The sequence below is a fragment of the Lonchura striata genome, chromosome 18 (genome assembly GCF_050655825.1).
Source record: "Lonchura striata isolate lonStrDom1 chromosome 18, ASM5065582v1, whole genome shotgun sequence".
Taxonomy (NCBI): domain Eukaryota; kingdom Metazoa; phylum Chordata; class Aves; order Passeriformes; family Estrildidae; genus Lonchura; species Lonchura striata.
Window position 1 is genome coordinate 14,377,014 of NC_140720.1, and position 27,727 is coordinate 14,404,740.

The 27,727-nt window shown below is 48.7% G+C and overlaps 1 long non-coding RNA gene across 1 annotated transcript; it reads right to left on the reverse strand.

The window, feature by feature from the left end:
- Positions 1-2,265: 2,265 nt before the first annotated feature.
- On the reverse strand, positions 2,266-9,927 carry LOC146765844 (uncharacterized). Its single transcript, XR_014949386.1, has 3 exons — positions 7,642-9,927; positions 6,505-6,628; positions 2,266-4,040 (listed from the first exon to the last, which is right to left on the reverse strand). It is a non-coding gene; the product is annotated as an uncharacterized LOC146765844 (long non-coding RNA).
- Between the last annotated feature and the right edge of the window lie 17,800 nt (positions 9,928-27,727).

The following is a 27,727-nucleotide window of genomic DNA, read 5'->3' on the forward strand; positions in this document are numbered from 1 at the left end:
ACCAGAAAAGTTCTTAATTTGCAAAAAAATTATGCATCATGTATGAGATATATGAATATGCAACAGGCTATTGCTTTTAAGGTTATTCCTTTGTTCACAAGCTATGCTTTTTGTAACTTAGTGTCTGAGAGCATCCAAACATCTGTAATTCTTTGCTTTTTATTGTCTTGTAATTGTCCTGACTCTAAACTTTATTACTCTAATTGTATTGCTATTTTTATATTATTATTAAACTTTTAAAATTTTTAAAAACCAAGTGATTGGCGTTTTTCACAGTCCTCTGCCTCCAAGGGCGCCAGGGCTGCCCAGCTGCCACACCCTGCAGGGTTCCATCCCTCCTGGGTGCAATCCTGCCCAGCTCTGGGCAGGAAAACGCTGTGAATCTCATTGTACAGCCGAGCACGGGCTGCCTGGCTGATGGCAGGGACACTGCTGAAAACAAACAGGGTTTTTTTTTCACTCTTTGATAAAAGAAAACATTACCTCTCTGAGATTTACACAGCAGATCAAGCATAAACCTGAATTATCTCCCTCCTCTCTTTCTCCAGGGAGCAGATAATGGGTGGATGTCTCCATCCCTCTGCTTTGTTCCTCATCACCCAGCTTGGCAGCGTTTTGCTTGCTATTAAACCACGCTCACCCCCCTTGACATTTAAAGGGCTGTTGTTTGATCGCTGTCGCAGTCCTGTACGTGGATCCTTCAACCAGTTCCCTCCTCCTCTTCCCACCAATGATGGATTTTCTTGTTAACTCCACAGTAATTCGCTTTCCTGTGCTCCAGCAGAACGCTTTCACTGTCAGACGTGGGGTTTGGCTCTTGCCCACGGTGCCACATCACACCCGAGCAGCTCTGGGCACATTGGAGCTGCCCTGCCTTTGAACAGTGTAGGGAAACCTGAACAGCACGTGGGTCTGGGTGAGATAGAGATTTTTGGAGTTCACTTGAGTTAACAAAATGAATTAAGCATTTAAATTTTAGCTTGTAGAATTATGTGTTGAATTTTGACCTTTTACTTAAGAAACCTCTGCCATGGTACAAAGGGCAGAGGAAAGTGCAAATTTCTGAAGCTTCTTGCATAAAGAACAATACTGGAGGAGTCCGAGGATGCAAAGAACCCAGACAAAGAAGCTTCTCTTCTCCAAGCCCATCAAGACTGACAGACGGTCAGGTTCTCAAAGGGGAAAAGTTCAAAAGTTCAGTCATGAGGAAGACCAAAATCTTCAGCCTCAGAGACCACCAGGGACTGTGGTGGCAAACCACGAGGGGCAAGGACAGGCAGGGCCAAGGGTTGAATGTGCATGAAAAAGTTGTGCCATGTATTGCATATGTACTAGAGTGCTCACACACTGTTCATGTAAATAATGATTGTTTTACATTCTTCTTTGTGGGAGGAGAGAATTGATACTGGAGAAGAGAATTAAACTGTTAGTTTAACCAGTGTGGTTGGAGAGGTGGCAATTTCATCCTCCAATCCACTGTCATTTTTAAAATTCTATATTTTGTGATGTCAGAAATAAAATTGGGTCTTTTCCACTTTTAACTTGCCAAACTTCTGTATACTCATTTTGTGTCTAATAACAACACAGAGGTGACTCCACAAAGGGCCACAGCAATCTCTTTTAGTCTGTGCTCAGGCAGCCACACTCTAAAACATTCCAAAACACTTGGGAGCTTCCTGGACCCTTCAGAGCCAGGCTAAGGCACAGCCAGAGCTCTGGCTGAAATTATCTGCTGAAATTATCCAAAGAAATGCCTCTGAATCGTATCCTGGGCATCAGCTCTGAGATGGTTTGCTCTGACACCCTCTTGTTCCACCAAACCCACATCCCTAAAGATCCCACAGCCCCAGCCAGGCACTGGCACTGCTCACAGAGCCCCCACAGCCCTGGCTGTCTCCCCACCACCCCAAAAATCTGCTTAACAGGGCCACAGATGCGCCAGAGATGCTTCCAACACAGACGTCAAGGATGAGTCGGTGCCCTTTGCAATCTCCTTCTGCTGCATTCCTATAGAGTGTGGCCAATTTGCATAATAAACATGAGCTATAAATGTCAAAATCGGCCACATCCATATCTTATTTTCAGTTCAGACTCTGACTGCATCTTTCTGACTCGAACTTGCCTTTGCAGAGAGCTGGAGCCTGGCACTCTGCGGCTGCTGCCTTCCTGGATCCGTGGGGCTGGGCTGCAGAGCCCAGCATCCAAAATCCTTACAGCCACCCCAGAGCTCCTGCCTTCCCTGCAGGTGCAAGTTCAGTGGCTCTGTCTCTGCTGCCTGGCACAAGTGAGCCCACGCAGGAGAAAAAAGTGTTGGGCCAGGAGGCAGAGCTGGATGGCACCTGGGGAGGTGGAGGCCTGTCGCTGTCGAGGCAGGACGGGAATGAGAAGACTCTGACCAGAAGCTGCTGAGAGTAAAATTCAAATTTGTTCAAAATACACCTCTCTTTTATACAGAGCTTCATGAGGACCAATTCCTGAGAGTAAAATTCCCATTTATTCAAAATACACTGCTCTTTTATACAGAGCTTTGTGAAGACCAACTCCATTGATCCTGAAGTGAAAACAAGCCACAGCATTGGTGCAGAGTGCTTGATGCACAGTGATAGAACTTAACTATAAACAATGTGAAAAACAAGAGAGATAAAGAATTATTTACATTCTTCTCCAGCTCTTTCCCATGCCTCTGTCTGGCTAGAAACTCTCCGTTTCTCTCTTTGACTGAATGTGAGACCCACAGAGGGCTTCCTCTGCATGCCAAGAGGGAAACTGAGGCAGAACCAGGCAGGGATCTGGCTCTCCGTGGCAGATCCACGTTGCAGATCGGGCTCTGCAGTTGTCTCACCTTGCTCTGCACCGTGTCAAGTGCCACGAGAATGGGAAACGTGGATTTTCCAAAATGGTGTTTTCTCAGGTGCAAGGTGAGGAGAGATGGCTTCAAAGCCCAGCATCTTCCAGACTTACCCTGCACTCAGCTCCTCCTGCTGAGCTGGGGGTAAACCCCATAGAAATCCTGTACCAACCCACCTGCTGCTCTCCCTGGCTGCATCCCATGGCTCCTGTGGGACACATATGAGCCTTGTACCTAAATATTTCCAGATCCCTACAGCACTCCTGCAGGGCTCCTCATCCCACTCTTCAAATGCAAATGAGGATTTGCAGGAAACCGTTTGATTCACGGGTTCATCCTTTATTTTGGCAGATAGCATCAGTTAAACGCCTGCTTATTTCTGCTTTCTGAGAACAATATAAACCACTTAAGTACACATGCAAGACAGACTGAGCCCGAAGTGCTTATGAGCTCTTTGATTTACCGAGGTGTCTTTATCTTTGCCGAGTATCTCACAAAGTCATTTATTATTTAGCAGTAAATTAAAGTAGAGGGTCTGTGATTTTCAACAACAGAAATTAATATCCCAGCACTCCTTTATACCATATATATCTATAATTTACAGCACAGGAACTGGCCAGACAGCGCTGCAAGACCATCAGTTTCCTCTCTCCCTTGCTACCTGCTGATCACTGCTGCATAGCAGGAATAAAAGATGGACTGGGAGGAGAGACACTCCAACAGGAAAGGGCAGTTTTAAATTAAAAGTCCAGTTTTTGTGGTCCTCCAGGGCCCCCTTTGCTTCCCACTGCCCTCCTGCACACATCACTTATGGCTAATAAAGTGAACAGGCAGCAATCAGGCCTTGAGACAGCTGAGTTTTAACCTCACTGGTTCTGTGCTTGGTAAATAATTACAATTAAAATAAAATAAAATAAAATAAAATAACACAATATTATAATATAATATAATATAATTATATATTATTTATAATAATTATTATTACTATATTATTGAATTATTATTATTATTATTATTATTACTACTACTATTACTACTACTACTACTATACCTGCAAGCCTTGGAAACACACACTGTTGAATTCTTTGCCCACTTGTCCACAGTGGAGGGGTGGCCAGGGGTGGTACAGAATCAGAATTCCAGAATAGTCAGGGCCCTCTGGAGATCAACTCTGCTGCCAAGGCAGGGTCACCTGGAGCAGGGGACATGGAAACACATCTGGGGGGGTTTGGAATGTCCCCAGAGTTGGAGACTCCACAATCTCCCTGGGCAGCTGTTCCAGGGCTCTGCCCCCTCCATGGGGAGCTCATAAACCCCATGGGTGGCTTTAGATTGAGGGTGTCACACTGGAGAACAACTCATGCCTGGAGCTCCAAAACCCCTTCCTTTGGGGCTGTGCCAGCTCACCATCAGCAGCCTGGTGCCAGGTTCAAGAGCAATATCATGGCCAGAAAGTTTTATGGGCTGTGTCGGGCTCTGGCTGACACAAAGCAGCCAATAATTTATAGCAATCTCATGTACTACAAAGGCAAAACATGTCCCTCTTGGATGGAGCTCTGTGAGCCAGAGGGATAAATCAGCTCCAGCAGGGAGCAAAGATGAGAAAAGCAGAAAAATGACCCAAAATGTTCTGCTTGGATCCTTTGGAAGGAGGAGGGAGAAGGGGCCCTGTAAATGCCCGCCTGGTGTGGGTTGTGTGGGCTGGCCTGAACAGGCGCTGGGGCTGTGCTCTGGTTTCTGAGCCCTGCCTGGACCTCCAGCATCTCGCTCCATCACCTTTTGTCCATGGCCACATGAGCACCTCATCCTCCTGGAGCCCAGCTGGCTGCAGCATGAGGAGGTTTTGTCCCCAGAGCCGTGGAGGGGCCGGGGGCTGTGCCCCAGGAGCTGTCTGGGGGTGGCAGGGGTGCACTCAGCAGCCACTCCCTATTCCTGTCTGCAGAGCAGGCACGGCACAGCACTGTCCTCAGGTCTGGCACAGGCTTTGTGCTTTTGGCCAACAAATCCATCCTCTGGAATCATCCCAGGGCACTCCACTCGACCTCAGATGCTGCCAGGAGGAGCAGCACCCATGGGTACGTTCTCCAAGCACCAGCTGAACCCACAGGGAGCAGCAGAACCCAACCTCCCAGCACCTACAGAGGTGTTTCACTGCACCAGCGAGCAGAGCTCCTCACAGCAGCACCAGTGCCACTCTTGCCATGACAGTTCTGCCACAAGGACCAGGTTCCTTGGCCTGCTGATCCCCATTTCCAAAACTGTCTCAGGTTGAGAGGTGTAGCTGGGTGTGTATTCTATTGCCATCTGTCAGTGCTGGGGCAGTTTTCTGCTGTTCACTGGGCAGTTTGCTTTATCTCCTCCACACCCAACCCTCCCTCCAGGAGATCTCTGCTGTTCATGGCCACTGAGTGTCCCTGCATGGCTGAGAAAATTCCATCATCCATGGGGAGATGCTCTGCCCAGGGGAGGAGCCAAACATTCCTACCTGGATCCAATCTGACCTGGGCACAGCACAGCAGCCTTTGCCCCCTGCATTCCCAGAGGGGCAGCTTCCTTCCCCCTGCATTCCCAGAGGAGCAGCTTCCTTCCCCCTGCATTCCCAGAGGAGCAGCTTCCTTCCCCCTGCATTCCCAGAGGAGCAGCTTCCTTCCCCCTGCATTCCCAGAGGAGCAGCTTCCTTCCCCCTGCATTCCCAGAGGAGCAGCTTCCTTCCCCCTGCATTCCCAGAGGAGCAGCTTTCTTCCCCTGCATTCCCAGAGGAGCAGCTTTCTTCCCCTGCATTCCCAGAGGAGCAGCTTTCTCCCCCTGCATTCCCAGAGGAGCAGCTTCCTTCCCCCTGCATTCCCAGAGGAGCCCAGGCCCATCTCCCCCAGCCCTGGAGCTCCAGAGGAAAACTCCCCCCTTGTGCAGATCCTGCTCCAGCAGAAGCACAGCTGGCACTGCAGGAGGGCTGAGCCCCCCCTGGGATGGGGCTGAGCCACCTCCCTGACCCACAGGGGACAGGGCATGTTCTGACTCTGTCAGTGGTTTGTTTTCTTTTTGGTTCTATTGCATTTGTATTTTTAATTTCCCTAGTAAAGAACTGTTATTCCTATTCCCATATCTTTGCCTGAGAGCCCCTTAAATTTCAAAATTATAATTCAGAGGGAGGGGGTTTGCATTTTCCATTTCAAGGAAGGCTCCTGCCTTCCTTAGCTGACACCTGTCTGTTCAAAACAAGACAACCACACTTGCTCACCACGGTCCCACAGGCTGGATTGCTCCCAAATTATACGTGTGCCCTTCAATTTCCTAGCTAAATTAAGAGAGTTGTTTTTCTTGCAGCCTGCCAGATAAAAACATGGAAAGACACCAGGAAACTCAGCCTATAACAAGTCACACTTTTCCTCTCTCTTCTCCTCAAAGTAGAGAAATTTTCAAGGAGAGACCATGGCAGCGTTATTTGTCTTTGTTTTTGGGAAGAAAAGCAAACTGATTAAAAGCAAACAACAAGCACGAGCTGTGGAGTCCCAGAGGCTCCCTTGCAGGAGTTCCAAGGGAAAAAAAGGAATAAAAAACTGGAAACTATTATTAGAGTAAGACATTTAAGCTTTGAAGACCGTATCAGTTATGGATGAATTAGAACAGACAGTAATTAGCACTGAAAGCTACAATACCTGAGGAGATGGGGAAAATTGGTTTCTTCATGCTCATCATCCCTTCCAGGGATGCTCCTGCCAGGATGGGTTTAGGGGCCGCGCTCTGTGTTGTCACTGGCAGTGTCTGCACACGGTGGCTGAGCTGGGACAAAGGTTATTGTTAAAAGCAGGACCCATTCTTGGCACTAAAAACGATTTTAGGATTTATTATAAAGGAAAGGCCTAAAGCAGGGCCGTGGTTGGAGCAGGAGCGTTCCCGGCGCGGATGCTGCAGCGCCGGCGCTGGGGCTGCTGAGCAGCGATGGCCCCGATGTTCCAGGAGGAGCAGCATGGATTCACGGGGTCAGATGCTCCTTTTTATCCTGATTTTTGTTCCTTTGGATTGGTGTCTGTTGGGATCCTTCATTTACGTGAAGGTTTTAGCCCCTTGATTGGCCCAGTTCTGTCCAGGCTGGTTCGTTTTGTTTAGAGCATGGCACATTTTAGGTGTAATACTGTACTCGTATTTCTTATAACTACCCTTTCAACCCCTTTTACCATAACCAAACTAACAGCACATGCTTAACAATTATCAGCTATTTTACAACCATTTCTAAGCCATTTTTGACAGTTATCATCAGGAAAAATGCTGCTGCCTGCATGGTTTGGGATTGCAGCCCACCCTGGAGCCCAGCCTGGAGCAGGGATGGGACAGCAGCCCCTGTGCTGCCCCAGGAGCTGTGCTAACCCCCGGGATAATCCACCTGGAGGTGGAGATAAGGAGGGAGCACAAACTCCTCCAGGAGCCTTGGGAGGCACCTGAAGTTTATCTGCTTGGTGTCTGCTGGCTGGAGATTACAGGCTTTTATTTTCTTCTTTGCAGCGGCAAGAGAGAAAAAAAAAAACAATCAGGAAACAGGAAAAAAAGCTCATCCTGCATGCAAAGCATGATCCTCAAATAAATACCACGGCTATGTTATGCCATTAAAAAAGCATTTAGCTTTGAGCTTTGCACACCTCGAGCCACAGGACGAAGGGGGATCAGTGCCTGCCAGCTGCTCCTGCCTCCTTGGCAAACCATTTCCTCCCGGGGCAGGAATAATTTAACAGAGCCACTCAGCTACAGACCTGCCCAGGAGTTAATTTACTTGAAAACCAACAAATCAGATTAGGTACCTCTGTAGATCAGGAGTCCTGGGCGGGGATGGGAGTGCAGCTCTCCAAGAGTTCCACCTTTCCTTTATAATCCTGTCAGGTTCCCCTTGGAACGGAGCTCCTGAGCTGCAAATTCCTCTCCTGGTTCTGCAGAAAAGGGATGGCTGGAAATGGATTTGTAGAGAGTTGTCAGGGCCTGACAGAAGGCTCACACAGTGTGTGCATCTGTATGCAAACCTGGAGATAAGAAATGCTGACTTAGAAATGCCATGGAACAGGACAGACATGGCTGAGAGAGAAATGGAGCTAGAAACAAGTTTAAAAGGATGGCCTTGCACATAAGACTGGGTACTTTGGAGAAATAGAACTATGAAAAATGCATTATAGCAGAACCCATGAAGGGTAATTTTAGATTATTGGCTTTAAGGTATTTACAGCATGGTGTGGCAAAAACAGCATGGTGTGGCCAAGAAACACAGTGTACTGTAATTAGGAAATAGTTGGCTTCTGATTGTGATGGTGTGAATTATACATCTATCATCTGTATTTTCTCACCCTTCAAATAAGACTGAAAATAGAATAAAAGTTTTTAAAACACCTCTCAGTTACGCCATCTCTGGGTCAGGAAAAGGGCATTGTCCAACAGGAGCTCTTGAGCTACAAATTCCTCTCCTGGTTCTGCAGAAAAGGGATGGCTGGACCATTGTGCTCTGATGGTCTTCCAAGGGCAGCAAATCCACCCAACCTCCAGCAGATGAATGGGAAGAAATTGCTTCCCTCTGAGCACACACAACACAGGCAGAGATAAGGATGCTCGGTGGGAAGAAAAGAAACCAGGGAGATCTCTATCAAATAATGTGCTCCTGTGTGATTCTCACAGTGGGGAGGCTGTGCTGGGCTCCCTGGCACTTTGGGAGGGAAATTCAGAAAGGTGAAGATTACACAAAGCATAAAATTCTGTTTGCACTGCAACAGAGTTAATCAAATTGTTTTTTTTTTTTTGGAGGAGGAGCTGGTAAAATGAGGCAGCAAGGGCCAGCCCCAGCCTTTCCACCCTTGTGGGTGCTGAGGGTGGGTTGCCCTGGTGGCTGCACCAGCTCAGGTTTTACAAACTGGGTTTGCAGGTGCATTCCCTGTCCTTGGTGGGGTGACAAGACCAGGGGATGTGTCACCCACCTCCATCGAGAGAAACCCCCCTCTGTGGAGCCCCTCTGCCCTCAACATCCCCACTCTTACAGGTCCCTTCTGCTACCTCTTCTTTATGGGTTTTTTTACCCCCCCTTCCTATTTTACAGCTTTTATCTCAATTCCAACAGATCAAAGCTCACCCATCCTGCCAAATATTCATTCTTTTACATGGGGAAGATGTGAGACACCCTCATGACTGGTGCCTCAGGCAGCACATTTCAAACCTGGCCTGGACCTGCTCCCACTGCCAAGAGCTGGGCAAAGGGCATGTGGGAAATGCTACTCACTTCCGAAAATTTAATGGTTTATTAAACTTTATCAGAAATACAACAGAAGATTGAATAGAGAAAATATTACAGCAGAGGGTTTTCCCACCATGTGCTCACCCACACAATGAATATTTCACCTTTTAACCCTTTAGCCCCTCCCAAAGTTCTGTCCATCGACTCCTCCTTCTCTGCCCAGTGGTGGAGATCACTTCCTTACACCTTGACTGGAGGTCAGGGCTGCCATGGTGACAAGCCAACCCTCCCAAATGTCCCAAACCCAGCTCACCCCCATGATAACAACAAAATGGGGGTAAAACACAACTATAAACCTGTAAAACTTCTCTTAAGATATATACATGATACTTTCCTTTTAATTGTGAGAGTCAACCACTGCATTATTCCTCTGTCACAAGCAGCATGGCAGAACTGCAGCCAGAAGGGTTTGCTCTGTTGCCAAGCATTTCCGTCCTGGACCATAAATTTGAAAAGCCTTTTCAACCTGGAATATTTAAACTGAACGCCTCAGATTAGCAAACACCCCTCACACGAGGGAGTTTGAGGATTCTCCCATCATTTTGAAGCTTCTCCTCCCATCATTACCCCCTAATCTTAGAAGAGGATGGAATCAGGCTGGTAGAGGGCTCAAAGCCATGCACCCCTCCCTATTCCATGTCCCCATCTGCAGAGCCCAGGTGATGGCAGGGATGCTGTTTGTCCCCCAGGTGTGTGCCAGGGCTGGCTGTCCCCGGGGATGTCATCCCAGGCAGGATGAGGAAGGAAAGGCTGAGCCCTCCTTGTGGCTTCAGCTCGGAGCGCCCTCAGTGCCACTAGATGTCAGTGGAGACTGGGAATGGGGAGGCAGGGAGGCTCCTTGCACATGGACATCCCTCTGCACCCCTTCCTGCAGCTCCTGGGGACACCCCGTGCGACCTGCCACCCCCAGGCCTTGGTTTAGAGGTCTCCCCCACATGTCCAGAGAAGGTTCAGGAGTGCCAGCTCCCCATCCCTGGCACTGAGCAGGGAGCATCCCTCATCCGAGCAGGCAGCTGCTCAGTGCCAGGCAATAAATGGGGTGTGGAAACAGCAGGGGAAAGAAATCAGGGCCTTGGGGAGCACCCTGTGGCATGGAGTGAGCTGTGGGGTCAGCTGTGGGGTCAGCTGTGCCCCCAGCCTGAGCTCTGCACCGTCCCCAAAATCCTGTCACCAGCAAGAATGCACTGGCCATTTAACCTCCCCCTAAAATCACCCACACCAGCTGTTTAACATCCCCTAAAATCACCCACCCCTTCCACACCAGCTGTTTAACATCCCCTAAAATCACCCACCCCTTCCACACCAGCTGTTTAACATCCCCTAAAATCACCCACCCCTTCCACACCAGCTGTTTAACATCCCCTAAAATCACCCACCCCTTCCACACCAGCTGTTTAACATCCCCTAAAATCACCCACCCCTTCCCACACCACCTCTTCAGCCTCCCCCTAAAATCACCCACCCCTATTGAACACCCTCCTAAAATCCTCTGAGCCCGCCAGATCCTTTGCTTCCCTTTGCTTTGCCCCACAGGTGAAGGGTTATTTTGGGTTTTCCCAGAGGATGAGGCACTCACAGCACCCAGCCGGGCTGGCATGCTCCAGGGCAGAGGGCAGTGCCCATCCCGACCCCTCCAAGCTGATTCTGCCTCTCCCTCTGCTCAGGTCTGCACCAGGAGCTTTGCTGCTGCCTCCACGTCCACCCCTCCAGCAGGCTGGGCTCGCTCACAGCATTGACACCTAACAAATAAACAGAAAATTCCTTATTTTCATTGAAAATGAGGAATGGGGATGTTACCAAGCAGGGAGATTTGATTTTGTGCTCATTGAATTATGACACAGCAGTGGCAACCTCCCAATGAGATGCAGTTTCACATCACCAGTGGATGACTATTTAGACAGAGTTTGAAGTAATTCCTCAGCTTTTCCCAGCAAAACACTTCAAGATCACCTTTTCCCAGCAAATATCTCCTGCAATTTCCATTTTCAAATTAAAAAAAAATGTGCTTTGCACCAAATTCTCAACTATTTCTTGTTGTGGACTGAAGGTTCACAGATATTAAATGGCACAGGAGGGTAAAACTCCCATTCTCTTGCCACTCTGGGGCTCCCTTTGTCCTCCCTGTTTCCAGACCTGGCATCCATCCCTCAAATACAAAAAGTTCCATTTCCAGTTCCATTTCTGTTCTTCCAAATATGTTCCAAGACTCAGAGGGCCCACACCCCAAAATCTTCCTGAAAGCCCACGCTGATTAAAAGATTTCCATTTCTTTGAGCTTATTTTTTAAAATTTTGATTCAGATTTTTGTTTTATTAATAAACCTTTTTTTTTTTCATGGTTTATTGGCTGCAGTTGTTCTTACAGATAAAGGTTGCCTTGCACCCACAGAGGGGTGGATGGAGGGAGGTTTGCTGGGCTGGAATCACCTGTTGCCAACTGAGAGCAGAGTCAGGGGGGATGTTTTGCTGTATTTCCCAGGATTTTAGGCAGCAGGTGCATGGATGGGGGTTTTGGTGGCTCCAAGCTGTGGGCTGCCAGGGAAAAACCAACCCTGAGCATCTCTGAGAGGGAAAAACCAACCCTGAGCAGCTCTGAGAGGTTAAAACCAGCCCTGAGCATCTCTGAGAGGGAAAAACCAACCCTGAGCAGCTCTGAGAGGTTAAAACCAGCCCTGAGCATCTCTGAGAGGGAAAAACCAACCCTGAGCATCTCTGAGAGGGAAAATACATCCCTGAGCATCTCTGAGAGGTTAAAACCAGCCCTGAGCATCTCTGAGAGGGTAAAACCAGCCCTGAGCAGCTCTGAGAGGGAAAAAACATCCCTGAGCATCTCTGAGAGGGAAAAACCAACCCTGAGCATCTCTGAGAGGGAAAATACATCCCTGAGCATCTCTGAGAGGTTAAAACCAGCCCTGAGCAGCTCTGAGAGGGAAAAACCAGCCCTGAGCATCTCTGAGAGGGAAAATACATCCCTGAGCATCTCTGAGAGGGAAAAACCAGCCCTGAGCATCTCTAAGAGGGAAAAACCAGCCCTGAGCATCTCTGAGAGGGAAAAACCAGCCCTGAGCAGCTCTGAGAGGGAAAAACCAACCCTGAGCATCTCTGAGAGGGAAAATACATCCCTGAGCATCTCTAAGAGGGAAAAACCAGCCCTGAGCAGCTCTGAGAGGGAAAAACCAACCCTGAGCATCTCTGGTGTGGTAAAACCAGCCCTGAGCAGCTCTGCCACATCCACACTTCAACCTGGAGGCACTCCCAAGGATGTTGCAAACCCAGAGTGGCATTTGCAGTGTGTTAAACCCCCCCAAAGATGCTTTTGGAGCCACAGGGGCTTTAAGCAACACATTTGGCCAAGTCCTGGCTGCCACATTTCGGGGTGTCAGGGGGACAGGGCGAGGCCACCCCTGAGACCCCTGGCAGAGCCACCAGAGCAGCCCTGCCCTGGCTGCCTGAATAATTCATAACCAGCAGGAATAAGAGCTCCAGCAGCCCCCTGCAGGCTCCAGGGCCAGCCTTTCTTGGGAAGGGCTGATACAAATCCAGCCACCATCCCGGAATCCACGGAGCCTGGGCGGGCTGGGGGCTGCTCAGAGCTCCCAGCAAGCAGGAAAACAGCTATTAGGCTTTTTAAAGCCTTCTGAAGGGAATTAAAAAGGAATTAAGTTGCTCGTTTTAGCTTAGTCAGTACAAATAAACCTTCAGCTGTTGGATTAGCAATGCCAGAGCAGGAGCGGTGGCTGCTGGAATTTCTTTCTTTCAATTTTTCCCCCCCTTTTTTATTTTTTTTCCTCCCTTTTTAATTTCATTCTTGTCATTCAGGGCAACAGAGTGTCAAAACAGGCTGGATTTTCTCCAAGCAAGCTCAACCTTTGCAGTCATGGTGCTACTGCTGTCATCCCTCATGGAAATGAAGGAAGAAGCAAAACCAACCAAACCAAAACCTTAATCCCAATTCACACTGGTGCCTTTCACCCCCACAAGATCCCAATGCAGATCTCATTTTTCATGTATTGGAGAATACTTGGGAAATAAGTGAGCAGTTTGCTCTGAAATCCAGAGCAGGGCTGGCACAAAGGCAGTCAGGGTGATCCATCCCTTCCCTGAAATATTGAATTAATGTGAGGAGCACTCATTTCTTCAGGTGCATGACAGCCAGCTTGGGCCTCAGTTTCCCCTACTGCAAAATCCCACTGCTGATTCCTCCAGTGCATGGATGCACAGAATCATTTAGGTTGGAAAAGACCTTTAAAATCAAGCGTAACCATTTAAAAAAAACCTTTAAAATCAAGTGTAACCATTAACCTAGCACTGCATGACTGGATACCAGCTTGTAACTATGCTTATTTTACAAATATAGATATATAGCTAGATATAGTGATATAGATATAGATATATAGATATAGATATAGATATAGATATAGATATAGATATAGATATAGATAGATATAGATATAGATAGATATAGATATAGATATAGATATAGATATAGATATAGATATAGATATAGATATAGATATAGATAGATATAGATAGATTTAATCATGGAAACAGAGAATCATTTAGGAAGGGAAGGACCTTTAAGATCATTGAATGCAACTGTTAATCCAGCACTTCATGATTGGCTATCAGCTTGCAAATCTCTTTGATTTATATAGAAATTTATATAATTATGGAAGCACTGAATAGTTAAAGTTTTAAAAGTTAAAAGTCTTTAAAAAAATAAAGATCATTGAGTCCAACTGCTAAGCCAGCACTGCAGGATTGTATCAGCTTGTAAAGCAGTCTCTGTATCTATAAATGCACACACACACACATAACCCAGTGCAGTCCCTGCCTGTGCTCTCAGGCACCCTCCTGCTCTTCTCTCTGCCCCCTCTCCCTCCTGAGAGCCCCTCGTACTCCAAAAAGATGGACAGTGGGCTGAGAGCTGGATGGGCCACAGAGAAAAAATTCTAGGAAAAGTTCATGTGGCAGGTAAAACCCCGTCTGGACTGGACTCGGGCACTGCCTGGATGCCCCACTGTGGGAATCCAGAGCTTCCCTCTGGCTGCCCTGGGACCCTGGCAGGGGTCAGGAACCCCCTGGACAGAGCCCCCAGAGACACTGGCTGTGATCTCTGTCCATGGAAAAGAGTTTTCAATCTTGCAGGATGAATTACAAGCTCTGAGTGTTTGATGTAAGTAATAATTAAATATGGCACAGGTGCAAAAGTAAAATTTTAGGATTCTAGATGAGGAGTCCAAAGGGGACAAGATGGAGGAAATTGGGTGTGCCTTGTCCTTTTTCTCCTCCTTCATGCCCTCCATGTCTCACTGTGGTGTTGGCATTTTTCTGTTGGTTCAGGCTGGGGACACACTGTCCAACGTAGGTGACAGATATTGGCACGTTCTTGTAAATGCAGCCCAGGGAGTTTCTGGTATTTAATGTTTGTCACATCCCACTGAGGGCAGAGCCCCACACGCTGCCCTGCAGGACAGAGCTGGGCAGGGCAGCAGAACATGGGAGAGATCAACAGAATAAACAACCTGGAAACCAGCACAGATTAATTATGGCTTCTGCTTTGGCAACGGGGCTGACAGACAGAGACTTTCTACAATCTCAGAATCATCAGTAGCTCAGATTCTGACACCCCACAGCACCTCAGAGCTGGCAGGGGAAGGTTTTCCTGCCTGTGAGGGGGCATTGGACAGGGGAGAGTCAGGAGCAATGCTCAGATGGAGCAGGAAAGGAGGGAGATGCTGAGATTCTCTCTCCACTCATGGCACAATGGGGCACAGATAAGGATGGGCTTAGGTCAGCACATCCAGCCCTGATCCTGGGCCCTGGAATAATTTCACAGAATTATTTAGGTTTCAAACGACCTCCAAGATCATTGAGGCAACCTTTGCCTGATCTGCACTCTGCCAACCAGACCATGGGCCATGTCCAGCTGTTTTTTAAACTTCTCCAGGGGTGGTGAATCCACCACATCCCTGGGCAGCCCATTCCAATGCTTGACCCCCTTTTCCATGAAAAAACTCCTGCTGATGATCAACCTGAACCATTGCCCCATTGTCCCACAATCATTTGCTGCTAGCACTGAGCTGCTTGAGCTGAGGTCTGAGCTAGAAATCCATTTTCCTCTTGCAGAGCCTGGAGATGAGGAGAGGGATCAGGAATTTCAACCCCAGTTTGCCCAGGGAGGGGGCTGGGAGCGGGTGAGGCTGGCAGAGCAAAAGGGACAGACAGATCCCACTTGGAAGATCTTTGCTGCATCAAAAAGTGCTGTTATTGCTGGGAATAATACCCAGGAAAGTGTTGAAATGGGGTTAAAAATTTCCCCTGCTGGCAGCCTGGGGCTGGCATCACCCTAGGTCAGGGCAGGGACTGACTGGCAGCAGGAGCATCACCCCAGGGCTTTAACAGAGGGATTCCCTCCAGGGAGAAGAGCATTCACCCAGTGCTGACCTCTTACCAAGTCTTGACACATCTCTTCTTTTCCAAACCTCTTCCTTGAGTGTGAACAACAGGGCTACCCCAGAGGAAGGACATGTCACACACCTGGGGACAAATCCCAGAGCTGCCACTTCCTGCAGCCCAAGAAGGGGCTGATCCAGCACAAAACACCCATCCAACACTCCCCAAAATCAGTTGGACTGATCTGCCAAAACAGGGGTGTGGGAGAGCTCCTTCAAAGCAAGGCTTTGCTGCTGCTCCCAAGATGCTGAGCCCCGGAGCCTCCCCCTCTGATGCTATTCAGCTTGACAATGTCTCTTACAATAAATTTCTCTGGCTGCCCAGGCCCTGTGCTGTCTGGCATGTAATACTTAGGCTGTTAGGAGGATGCTGCATCCCCATTTTCCTCTCCTGCTGCTCATCTCAGGGCAATGTTGAGGTGAGTTCCTTCCCCTTGGCTCCTCCAGCCGGCTGGGGTCAGGGTGGGAGCAGCAGGGCCCCCATGGGGGCTCCCTGGGTTTCTTTGAGGGTGCCAAGAGACCACAACTGCTTTGTATGAGCCCTCTGGGATGGATGGTGAAGGAAAAAGAAGGATAAAATATATCTGGGGAGGGGGTCTAAAAGCCAGGGAATCTCAGAAAACGTGAAGCTGGACAGGACAAACACAGATCTGAACCAATGTGGTTAATCAAAAGTTCTCTCTTTATTGGAGATAAGATGGTAGTTTATATAAGTTTCTACATAGTTTACAGTTACAAAGACACTCTGATTGGCACACTAACATTGTTTACCTTTTCCTTATGGTGGTCATAATTTTTACACTGCAGCTCTACTCTAATTCATGCTGGGTAGCTGATTACTTTGTAGTTACCTTAACATAATTTCTGACTGCACCACAACTGAATTCTCACTGCATCAAAGGCTTCGAGGCCCCATGAAAGCTGCTCATCAGGGCCCAGTCTGAGGGGCAGCTCAATTCTCACTCCAGACACAAATCTTGCTCTCTGTCACTCAGAAATTCTATAAGAGGTTCTGCTCATAAAAACATATCTGCCCATAAAAACATATCTGCCCCGTGGGTCCACCAGCCCTGGGGACACCCCCTGAGTGGGTTTTGTCTTTGCCTTGGCTGTGTGAGCAAGGAAAGCCAAGCAGGAGCTGGCTCCACCTTCAGACACTCATTTCCACTGCTGTAGGGCCATGGGGAGCAGGCAGAGCCTCCGGACATCTGGGCAGGAGCCTTGTCCCTGCAGAGCCCAGAGCGTGGGCAGGATCCCCCCAGGCTGCAGAAATCCAGCCCAAAAACTGCTCTGACAGCTCCCACGGGCTCTGCCTCGGCGTGTGGCTGGGCAAGCGTGCTGGGACACAAACTGCACAAAGGGACAGAGGCAGATGGGACAGGGAACAGTGTGGGATCAGCTTGTTCCCCACAGAAGCTGCTTGGATTGAGAGCATCCCCTCCACATCCCCAAATTCACAGGCATGGCTGCAGAGCTGCCTGGCAGGTGATGAATTTGGCCCTGGCCTAAAAATGTCAGTTATGTTCTCCTTCCCCATGACAAACGTGCTGGGGTTTGATGATAATCAAACTGGGGGCACAACTCAGGGAAGCTCCAAACACAGACACAGCAACCGAGTTGTCCAATAAAGCTTAACCCTTGATCATCCTCTCTTCAGAGAGATCACTTATGTTTTTCCAAAACATCAGAGGAAACAGGAAAAAAACGTAAGAGGGAATAGAAATTCCTTAGTTTCAAGCAGCTGCTGTGTGATACAGACCAGTGGTGAGGAAGAGGCAGCTCAGAAGCCCTGGGGAGGGTGGACAGGGCTGGAAAACCTGGAGCAAACAGCACCCAACCCCTCTGGAGCCCCAAGCTGCTGCCCCAGCCTGGAGCTGCTGCAGGGAGTCACTGGGGTGAGCCTCGTCCTGCTAATGAAATAATTGACCCTGATTGCCTGCCCCACTGGGATCAAGGCCAATACCCTTCACAGAAACATCATCCACCAGGAGATTTGTTGCTCAGGAAGGGAAAATACCAGCTCAGTTCTGCTGCCAGACACGGCCCTGGAGCTCGTGGGGGTTTGTGTGGAGTGAACTGGAGCTGTCCTGGGAGGCTCAGGCTCCTGCTGGACTGGGGGTGATGGTTTGTTCTAGCAGTCAGGGTTTAAAAGGCTGAATGGGCAATGTCCCTGTTCCCATTCTCTGATTAATGGGGTTTGTTCCCTGCACCTCATTACCTGATCAGGGCAGAACAGCTCAGCCACTCCTGAGGAAAAACAAAGAGCAAGCAGAAAGAGAGAAATGCCTACGATAGATCTTTGCTAATAAAATCCATGACAAGGATAATAAATGAACCTTTCCTCAGCTGTCCTTCCTGTCCCAGAAAGCATCCCTTGCTCTAAAGCACCAGTGAATTTCTTCTCTTTCCCACACCCAGAAAGTTCAGCTGCCTGGCACAGCAGGAGTTTTTCCCCAGTTTGGAGCAAAGCATCTGAATCTGATCTCAGGGACCAGATCCTCATAAAGGGTGGCAATCTGTGAGCAGCTGCCACTCTTCACTGGGATATCCAGGCTGAAAATAAACTGTTTTGAGGGATTTAGATTTTGATATTGTGTATTAATACTTCCTGAATCTTATCAAAGTGATAACAGTGAGCTGGGATCCAGGAGCACATCCCACATGATGTGAGGAAAATCCCTGTGTTCTTACACAAGCAAAGGGAAAACCTTAAGTTTTGTTTGTATATGTGCAGAATCTTTATTTTACAGTCCCTGAGCATTGGGCAAAACCTGGATTTGCTGGAGGTGTGGGCCAGCACCCCAGGGATGTCACTCTTGGGGCTCGTGGGATGGGCCACAAACCCCACAGACAGCAAACCCCTGAGTCTGCTATGCATTAATCACGATAAACAGGATATTTCCATGGAAATGAATCAGCTCATCAACCATTTGCAGATGGAGCAAGGGCCAAACACCCACCATACCATGGAAACTCCTCTCTCCAGCCCTGGTTTTTCACACATCCCCTGTTCCACAAGCACTGTCCCTGTTGGCACTGCAGGGTCACCTCCCTCCTCCAGCCCCAGCGTGGCCAAGGCCAGAGCCACAGGGCCCTGAACAGGTTGGAAACACCAAACCAGACCTTCCCCTTTCCCAGGGCACAGGTGAATCCCTCCAGGTGCTGCACCCCGTGCCTCCAGCTCCCCTGATCCCCCATCACTGCTGACACCAAAGGCAAAACCTGCCCAGGACCATTTCTCCCTCTTATTTTCCACTTCCACATCTTTTCCCACCCTTCCTCCCTGGAAATGTGCTTCCACAGAACTGAATTTGGAGAATCAGATAATTTAAATCCATTTCCACAGGATAGATTTAACTGGACAGGTTGTGCTTTAAACTCAAGTACCCTCCTGAGGATTCATTACCAAAATCCATCCACTTCCCATTTGTTGCTAATGAGAGGGAAGATGAGTTTTGAATAATTAAAACGTGGCTCCTCTCTGCCTGAAGCTGGACAGAGAACAGGAATTGCTGCTGCTCTGCCCCGCTCCAGGATCCCAGCCCATCCCCTCTGGTAACCCTGCAACCCTTCTGAACTATTTACCAATCCTGCAATCTCCTTAAATATTTACTGAGGCTCCACTAAACTCCTTAGGAACCCTACAAAACCCCAAGCTAATTACAGGAACACAAAATGTGCCGGTGTTTCACCACCCTCATCACAAATAAGTTTAATCCTAATATCTAGTCTGAATCAACCCTCTTTTAGTTCAAAACCATCTTTCCTGTCCCATCACAAGCTCAACTAAAAAGTCTGAATCCCACAAACTCCCAGCCAGCTCCTGTTTGCAGGACACAAGCAGGATCCTGGCTGGGATGTGGATTCTGGGCTTTGCAGTGCATCAGGTGCACATCAGACTGAAACCAGACCTAAAACAAAAAAAAATCACAGCTTGAAACTCTTCCACACTCTGGTCTGGAGCTGCTGCACCTCCAGGCTGCCCAGGCACTTTGGATGGCACTCGCTTCCCCTCGCAAGGGCAGGGGGAAAGTGATGACAAATTCCTCCAGTTCATTAAAAAGCCCCACTTCAGCAACATGGCAGAGCTTTTGAACTAATTTATGAGCGTTTATTCATTTTGTCCCGGCAGAATCTCTGTGGAAATGTAAAATTCAGCTCCTGCTTGATTTTTTTCTTTGCATTGACTGGAAGGAGAAAGAACGAATAGATTCTGCTAAATTAATTATCAGCATTGATTTCTTGCCTTTTTTATATTTTTATCCCAAGACAGAGCCCTCAGTAACTTTGAAGAATCTCCAGCACTCAGGCTTGCAAAATTGATCTAGCAGTTTCTGTGAAGCAGCATTTCCAAGCTCCCCTTCCTCAAAATACACTCTAAATGTTAATTTGCATGCTCGAAAGGAACCAGGTGATTTGTCATTATATTTGCCTCCTCTCCCAGATGTAGCTACTCGTTCCCTTCTTAATTGATTTTCATATTTAGACTCAGTTCTCGGGAAAGTAATTTGGGGACTGAATTGGGGAGAGAATTAATAGCTGACAACAAATGGGAACTTGGATGGGACTTCATTAGGGCCATCCGAGTGCCCAGGCTGGGCCTCTCTTCCTCCAGCACTTCCATTTTCATCATCAATTATAAATCATTATGGTGAAAAATAGCTACAGAATAGAGACTCCTCGCTGCTTCTGCAAAGCTGAGGTGAAAGCTGCCAGAGAAGGGGGAAGAATTTGCATTCATTGGAATAAAAGGCCTGGAAGGTCCTTCCTGGCTTCATCCTTCGTTGCTGGTGGGAGAGGAGGTGTGCAGGAGCAGGGAATCCCTGCAGCCAGACCCAAAGGCCATGGGGCTGATCCCAGCAGGGTGTGATGAGTGTCCCCAGCCAGGTGTCACCTTGGGGGGTGTCCCTGTCTGTGGCTGCAGTGACCAAGACCTAATGAGGAGGGGAACAGGGGCCCAAGGAGGTGCCAGGACTTTCACAGCAGAGATCCCATGTCCCAAAGGCACCCAGGGAAGTGCAGCTGCAAAAAGCAGCATGGAAATTGTGGGAATCCAGGGCTTCCCTCTGGACAGAGCCCCCAGAGACACTGGCTGTGATCTCTGTCCATGGAAAAGAGTTTTCAATCTTACAGGGTGAATTAACAGCTCTGAGTGTTTGATATCAGTAATAATTCAGTGTGGCACGGGTGCAAAAGTCAAATTTTAGGATTCTAGTTTAGGGGTCCAGCAAGATGGAGGGAATTGGGTGTGCCTTGTCCTTTTTCTCCTTCTTCATGCCCTCCATGTCTCACTGTGGTGTTGGCATTTTTCTGTTGGTTCAGGCTGGGGACACACTGTCCAACGTAGGTGACAGATATTGGCACGTTCTTGTAAATGCAGCCCAGGGAGTTTCTGGTATTTAATGTTTGTCACATCCCACTGAGGGCAGAGCCCCACACGCTGCCCTGCAGGACAGAGCTGGGCAGGGCAGCAGAACATGTGAGAGATAAACAGAATAAACAACCTGGAAACCAGCACAGACCAATTATGGCTTCTGCTTTGGCAGGGGGCTGACAGACAGAGACTTTCTACAATCTCAGAATCATCAATAGCTCAGATTCCGACAGAAATGTCCTGGGATAATGGCATGCCAGGCTTCTTACAGCTGGCACCCGCAGCCTGCAGCTCCCTGTGTCCCCTCCCTGCCTCAAAGCCAATGGGATGCTCCTGGTGCCCAAATTCCTGTGACCTTTGGCTGGGAGAAGCCTGAAGCCCAGGAGCTCCTGGTGCAGCTGAGCCCTCCTGCCCCTGGGACTGCTCTGAGCATCCCAGGGCAGCTCCACGGGGATGCCACAGCCCAGGAAAGGCTTTGGCAGCCTCACCCACCCCAGAGCTGTCCTTGGCATCACTCAGCTGACAGCCAGGAGGGCACCAGGCAGGGCAGTAGTGCTGGCTTCCACTCCACTTACACTTTTAACACCTCAATTTCAAAAAAACATGCCCAATCCAACACATTTTTAAAGGAATAACTGTTTTTTTTCTATCAGTACATTTCCCAACCCTGGCTGACTGCAGAAAGTTTCATCCTCTCTTCTAAACACAGTTAATTCCCTTATAAATTAACTTACACAGTGTCACAGTACATTACCTCACCTTGGAATATTTTTATCCTGAACTTGCTGTGGCTGACGAATGGAACAATGCACGGATTTTCTCTGGGGGTGTTTCACCCACAATGGAACTTATTAAAATACAGCTGACTGCAGAAGAAATAGCACTTCCTCAACAGGGCCAGGGTCATCTGGTGAAACCCCAGATAATAAAGAATGGTTTATGGCAAAACTGTTAAATCAGCAGCCCTTGTATGGACGAGCTCTGGGATTTCCTGTAGCCACTGCAGGGTCCCCAGGAGAATGGCACAATGCCACATCCAGGAGGGACAAGGGCGCTGAGCCCTGACAGTGAGGATGTCCCTGGCAGAGCTATACCGGCTCTGGTGGCTGCTGTGATTTATTCCAGCACTTTACCCCTGGCTGTGAAAAGCTGTTTGTTTACAGAAGGGGCCACCAGGCAGAGCAACGTGGCCTCGCTTGTGTGTGTGAGTTTGCTTTCTCCCCTGGGCCTGTGTGAAAAACGCCAATCACTTGGTTTTGAAAATTTTTAAAAGTTTAATAATAATGAAATGGTTATAAAAATATTAATACAATTAGAGTAATAAAGTTTAGAGTTAGGACAATTACAAGACAATAAAAGACAAAGAATTACGGATGTCTGGATGCTCTCTGACACTCAGTCCTGAAAAGCATCCCTTGTGAACAAAGGAATCACCCTTAAAACAATACACTTGTTGCATATTCATATATCCTTCATGGTTATGCATACATTCTATATAAAACAAGAACTCTGTCGGTTGTATGTCAACTGTTTCCTTTAATCTTCGAGTCTGAGCAAGGCCTGAAGAAATTAGCTTTTGCTGATAAGAAGCCATAAATTCCTCTCCTTTGGAAGATTTAGGTGTTCCTCAAAGCGAGTATCTCCTTCCTAAAAAAAACCAAAACTTCCCCCACATACATAGTCTCTATATTAACATTATATTGGAACCTAAAACTACACTTAACACACTACCTAAGAGAATTAATACAGCACAACTTTCTAACATTACACATATAACATTCATTGTAACATTTGCGAAAAGCCAATCATAAAATACGCATTTTTCACACCTGAGCCATCAGTATAAAAGCCAATCATAAAATATGCATTTTTCCCACCTGACCCTGGCGTCTCTCCATGTTTCCACAGACAGGTTTCCACCTCGCCAGGGCAGAGGTGTGCCCGTGGCTCCAGCTGAATGCACCAGGATTCCTCCAGCATCACCAAAGCTCCTCGGGAACGTGGTGCTGGGGAAAGGCCTGGGCAGGGGGGATGAAAGCATGGGAGAGCCCTTAACCCTGCGCTGCTCACCAGCAGCACCTCCTCCCTCCCCCAAAACAGAACGGAGATGCAAACCCCCCTTCCCTCCCTCTTACAGCTCCCTGAGTCAGGGAGGGGCCATTCCCAAGGATTTCATGGGAATTCCCCTGGCTGTAGGTGTGCAGTTTGTGGGAATTGGGGTCAGGGCTCTGTGTGGCACAGTTTGTGTCCCTGGGGCTGTGTGTGGCACAGTTTGTGTCCCTGGGCTCTGTGTGGCACACAGTTTGTGTCCCTGGGCTCTGTGTGGCACAGTTTGTGTCACTGGGCTCTGTGTGGCACAGTTTGTGTCCCTGGCCTGTGTGTGGCACAGTTTGTGTCCCTGGGCTCTGTGTGGCACACAGTTTGTGTCCCTGGGCTGTGTGTGGCACAGTTTGTGTCCCTGGGCTCTGTGTGGCACAGTTTGTGTCCCTGGGGCTGTGTATGGCACAGTTTGTGTCACTGGGCTCTGTGTGGCACACAGTTTGTGTCCCTGGGCTCTGTGTGGCACAGTTTGTGTCCCTGGCCTGTGTGTGGCACAGTTTGTGTCCCTGGGCTCTGTGTGGCACACAGTTTGTGTCCCTGGCTGTGTGTGGCACACAGTTTGTGTCCCTGGGGCTGTGTGTGGCACAGTTTGTGTCCCTGGGCTCTGTGTGGCACAGTTTGTGTCCCTGGGCTCTGTGTGGCACACAGTTTGTGTCCCTGGGCTGTGTGTGGCACAGTTTGTGTCCCTGGGCTCTGTGTGGCACAGTTTGTGTCCCTGGGGCTGTGTATGGCACAGTTTGTGTCACTGGGCTGTGTGTGGCACAGTTTGTGTCCCTGGGGCTCTGTGTGGCACACAGTTTGTGTCCCTGGGCTGTGGGTGGCACACAGTTTGTGTCCCTGGGCTCTGTGTGGCACAGTTTGTGTCCCTGGCAGTGGCTGTGGCCCAGCCCCATCCCCAGAGGTTCCAGCTGTGCAAAGCAGGTGAGCAGCACTGGCAGCAATGAGCCAGGGAGTGCCCAGGGGTGCTGAGCAGCCACCCAAGGGAGCAGAGGGCACCCAGGGCAGTGCGTGGACATCAGGGTGTGAAATTTGGGGAAAGAACAAGAAGGGTGATGCTTGCACCCTCTGAAGTGACCTGGTGTTATTCTGTATAGATGCTTGGAGCCTTCTGGCAGTGTGTGGTGCCACCCTGTGAATCGTGGCCATCTCAGCTGTGACATGTGCTGTGACACCCTGTGTGTGTCCTGCTCCTGCCAGAGCCAGCACAGCCCTTCACCTGGCAAGGCTGGGCTTGCACCACCCCAGACCCATCCAAAACTTTCCCTTGTACCGATTATCTCTGCCCACAGCTCCCTGGGACCATCCCCCTTATCTTCAATAAACACTTCCTTTTCCTCCCGTGGCAAATCTGCCCAAAGTCCCCAAGGCCTGATGGCAGCAGCTCCCAGGACAGGGCAGTGCCAGCAGCCACTGCTTCCCAAATCCCTTCTTAATTAGGAACGATGAACACTTGAAAATCTGACCCGAGGTGGCTGTTGTTGAGTCATCCTCTCTTTAATTGCTTGCAAATATTGCACTGTCTCACAGTGTGGGCTGTAAATTACCTTCACATAAAGTGTGGAAGCTGTTTTACAGCTAATATATTGTTTCTTGGCAAAGTCTGGGATTAAACGGATCTTCCTGCTGATCTAACAGTCCCTTTCCCTGGGAATTTGGCTGTGTGAGTGCTGGGATGGGCTTTGCTGACCTCTTGCTGGACCTTGCCTGCCCCTTGCAGGTAGGAAGAGCCACAGAGGGTGGGAAAAGAAGAACTGGAAGCCTCCAGTCCATCTGCTGTGATGATATTGGTGCCACTCGCTGAGAACCCCAGGAGTGCCAAACACTATTTATCAATATTTCCCAATACCCCCTAAGGTGAGTCTTCCTGAAGATTTCAAGGGTTCATTAAGTGACTTCAAGTGAAAAAAGAAAAAAATCATAAAAGCTGGTGTTCAGCAGCACAGATTTCCCCAGAGGCTTCTGTTATTATCATCTTCCCAGTTATGAGTGATTTATTCTTAACGTTCCTGGCTTGGAACTGCAAATCACTGCTCCTGTTGTGGATCCACTGCAGCTCTCCTGGGACGAGGGGACACAGCCACCACGGGTGCCAGCATCCCCAGCAGTCCCCAGGGCCTGGCTGTCCCTCTGCTCCCCTTGCTGATGTCTCTTAAGCCCCAGTCCTGGGGGATTAAAAGTTATGCAGGAATTTTTTGAGATGGGGATGGAATTTAAAGGTCTTTGCTGCGGTGTGGGGAAGCCTTTTGGGGCAGTTTGGCTGGTGCCATGTGGAGTCAGGCAGGATTCCTGCCAGCAGCCAGCCCTGCCAGGAAAATCTCCAAGAAAAGGCTGCTAAAACTGCCCCCAGACTTAACCTCATTTATTAATTCCCAGCTCAGGTCTCTGAGAGAGTCTGTCCATCACCAAAATATATCTTAAATTAATTCCCATCTCTGGACTCCACGGGCATCTATCCATCATTCCCCTGTCCCAGGGGAAAGTGGTGGGAATTGTTTGGGAATCTGAGGAGAGGGGATGAAAAACAAAGAACAGCAGCCACCTCTCTGGAGAGGTGCAGAGCACCTTGCAGAACAGATGGTGGCCAAGCAGAGGAAGGAAGAGGTGCCTCCCTCCCATGCCTCGAGGTGTTGGTTTCTTTTCCTGGCACAGGATCAGATGAATTGCAGAGTTACACGGGGGCTCAAGGCTGAGCCACTGCAGCAAAAGTCCCAGCAAGGACTTGGCCCTGGCACCAGCAGGTGACAGCTCAGGACTGCAACAGGATCTCCAGTCACATTAAAATGACAAATTTCCAAGCATGAAGCGATGACTTGGATGTGCTTTGTGTATGACTAACAGAAAATTAGATTTCACATTGTTTCTTGAGCATTCTCATAGTCGCCCTGGGAGGAAATGGAAGGAATTCTTTGAAGCAAAGCATTCCCTCCCAAGAAATCAAGGTTATTTCAGGGGTTTATAACTTCCTGTTCACCATCACAACACAGGAGGCAAAATCCACAGCTACCTCAATCAAACATCCCCCAAGCCACTGTGTCCCTCTGATTATCTTGAAAAGGCAAATTAAAAGTTAAGAAGCTCTACAGCTTTTTTCCCAACCTTCCTCCATATCTGCACAATGAAGGATAATTAATTGATGAAGGCACTTGCTCTGCAAACTAAAATTAGCTTTATTTTTTTCCTTTCAGTGTGTGCAACCCACAAATTCTCAGTGATCCCAGGGGCTGCTGCTGGGGGATGGATCCTGGGCAGGTGTGGGGCAGGGGTCAGTCCTTCAGGCCTTTCTAAAGAAGGATTTTTCAGGATCAGCCTGTGAGTTTTGCTACATTTCAACTCCAAGTGCTCTACAACTCCCTGAAAGGAGGATGTGGACAAGTGGGGTCAGTCTCTTCTGCCACGTAACAAGCACTGGGACAAAAGGAAAAGGCTCCAAGTTGCACCAGGGAAGGTTTATTTCAACACTAGGAAAAAAATTCTTCATGGAAAGGTCAGACACTGGAACAGGCTGCCCAGGGCTGTGATGGAATCACCGTCCCTGCAGGAGCTCAAAAATTGTGCAGCTGTGATGCTTTGGACGTGGGTTAGTGGTGGGCTGGCAGTGCTAGTTAATGGTTGGACTCAGTGGGTTTAGAGACCTTTTCCAGCCTTAACAATCCTGTGATTCCACCCTAAGCAGAGGCAGAAGGAGTTGATTCCACCCCGAGGCAGGAGGAAGGAGAAGTGTCCGTGGTCTGTCAGTCCTGCACCACTGACAGCTTTGAAAAGCCCTGCACATCCCCCCTCCTCCCCATCTGCTTCAGACACCTCCACTGGGGACTGCAAAGGGAAGCCACAGCTCCTAAAGCACACAGGGATGAATTAGATTTATTCTTATAAAATAAGGATGATGGATGGAGAGACTGTGGCTGTTTTCTGGGAGTGCCCAGTTGGGCTGCTCCTCACCCAGCAGCTCCTGCAGGGCAGCCCCCTCACCAATGCTTAGAAAACATTACCCACCCCTCAGGAAAAGCCTGGTGCAGCCAGCAAACCATTTCCTCCAGCAGAAATACCTGGAGAGAGTAAAAGAAGTGGAGAGGAAGGAAGCTGTAAAGCAGAGGAAGCTGGAAGGCATTCCCAACCTCAGCACAGGGACACTCAGGAGCTGGAAAAGCATAAAAGATTTTCTGCTCTTTGTTCACTCCTGGAGCCACAGCATAGCAAAGATGAGCAAGAACAATAAAAATTCCACCAGTCCGAGGTTTTCCTGGATGAATGTTAAGGCTTTTCTCAGTAGGAACTCTGAATAATGTGAAATAACTACCAAAAGCATTTTTGTTGTCTCCAGGGAGGAAGATGCACATAAAGGGGGATTTCCTGGCTGGGTTGTGCTGGGTACAAAGAGCTGCCACCCTAATTCCAAAAGCCACCTTGAAGGAAAGCTGGAAGGAAATGTGTCCTTCCTTCCCTCCTTCCCTCTCTCCTTCAGCTAATTTTGTATTTCTCTTTCTGGCTGTGCTGCAGAGCAATGAACGTGGGTGATTTGCCATCAGATAAATGGCACACCATTAGCTGCCTGTTTAGAGACCATATTTCCTCTTTGTGATGAGAGCTCAATATCTTTCCAATGACTTATGACTTGGAGATCTCCTAGACCTGGACTGTAAGTACCAAGCAATTACTGCGCCGTAATTCCAGGGCGTAATTCCAGGGCTG